Genomic DNA, 1,782 nt, shown 5'->3' with positions numbered 1-1,782 from the left:
GGTCAGCTGAGTCCGGGAGATGGGAAGGTGAGGAATGAGGAGAGTCTAGGAAAGAGGGTGGGGGGAAATGACTGTTTATTGAGCACTTACTGTGTGCCTGCCACCTGACAGCTGGTATCCAATACAGGCCTGTACCAACCCCATGCAGGAGGCACCATATATAAAGTTTGTCCACTTTATACATGAAGATACAGGCCCAGGGTGAGGAGGTCCCCGGTCCAAGGCCACACAATGAGCAGGTTTCAGGCCCAGGTCTGTCTGTCTGTCTCTCTGTGTCTCCAAAGCCCCCCTCAGGCTCATGGCCCCTTAGCCCAGTCTTCCCTCGGCATCCTTTTTTATGGATTAACTCCCACCACTACCACCAATTATTTCCCCTAATGAAAAGCGCCCTTGTCTTTCCCCTGGCAACCCTCTCTCTCAGGAAGGGCTTCACTCCCCTCTGGCCCTTTGTCCCAGGCCACAGGCCTCCAGGCTTTCCCAACCTGGGCCCGCCTCCCATCCCCCCCTCCCCCTCCCTGGGCCCCATCTCAGGAGGCCCCCGGTGAGGTCATCCCTGTCAGCAGGAACCACACAATAGGGCCGGGGTCGGTCTTTCTGCTGAAGAGGGAGATTTGGGGTGGGGGGAGAGGCCGGAGCTGGCAATTACAGGTTCCACAATGGGGTGCCGTCAAGGGGCCTCCGCCAATTAGAGCTGCTGCTGGGTGGGGGAGGGTGGCTGGGGGACGGCGGAGGGCGCAGTGGGCCAGGCAGGGCCCAGGGTCATCAGGGCAGGTAGGTTCTGACCTTCATGCGTTCATTCACCATTCACTCATTCATTCACGTTAATATTGTCTGAGCACCTACTGTGTGCTAAACACCAGGGACCCAGCCGTGACCCAGCAGATGAGGCCCGGCTCTGACAGCAAACACTGGTAGGTGAGACAGACGAGAGACAGATAAATACACGTGACGGATAAAATGTGCGCCACACTTTCAAATAGAGTCAAGTGCCACGAGGGAAATAAAACAGCAGGAAATCGGAAAGAGTCAGGGATGTGTGGGTCGGGCAAGGGAGCAATATTATCCAGGTGGTCAGGTCAGGCTACTTGGAGGAGGTGACATTTGAGCTGAGACTTGGAAAGCAAGACATGGCCAGCCGTGCCACAACTGGAGGAGGAACGTTCCAGGCAGAGGACACAATGATAAGTGCAAAGGCCCTGGGGCAGGAACACACCTGGTGTATGTGGAGATTAGAAACATGGCTAGTGCGGCAGAAGGGGGGGCGGTGGGAGAAGGAGACGAAAGGGAAGCTGTGGTGTCGTGACGGCTCTCATCCACTCCTGAGGGCCATCGGCACACAACCATTCCCATCTGGGTGTGTAGGTTGGTAGCTTGAAATGGACCGCTGTGGGAGCATTTACACCACAGAAATCAGCAAAGGCTACACGTCAGGGCTTTTCCCCTGTAGACCCACTGTTAAAGGTTGACCAGCACACAGTTGGGGTTGTGCATGAAGGGCCCCATGCATTGTGATGGAGTGTCAGGGTTTTAGTACCAGTATTTAACCTGATAACCATCCCTGGTGGCCAGCCAGGGGGGCTCTTGCCGTTGCATTAAAGGAAGTCTGAGGCCCAGAAGTGGGAAAGACCCACCCAGGTCACCCCCTGTGCTAGCGCCCTGGCCTCTGGCTGTGGGGCGCCCCTGGGTCCCAAGGTTTTTCTCTTCTAGGATCTCAGCACCTCACCCCGCTCCCACCTGAACCCAAGCCTCTCCAGGGGCTCACAGGAGCCAGTGTGTCCCCAC

This window comes from Balaenoptera acutorostrata, chromosome 11 (assembly GCF_949987535.1).
Source record: "Balaenoptera acutorostrata chromosome 11, mBalAcu1.1, whole genome shotgun sequence".
NCBI lineage: Eukaryota > Metazoa > Chordata > Mammalia > Artiodactyla > Balaenopteridae > Balaenoptera > Balaenoptera acutorostrata.
Note: the sequence above shows the minus strand (reverse complement) of the source record.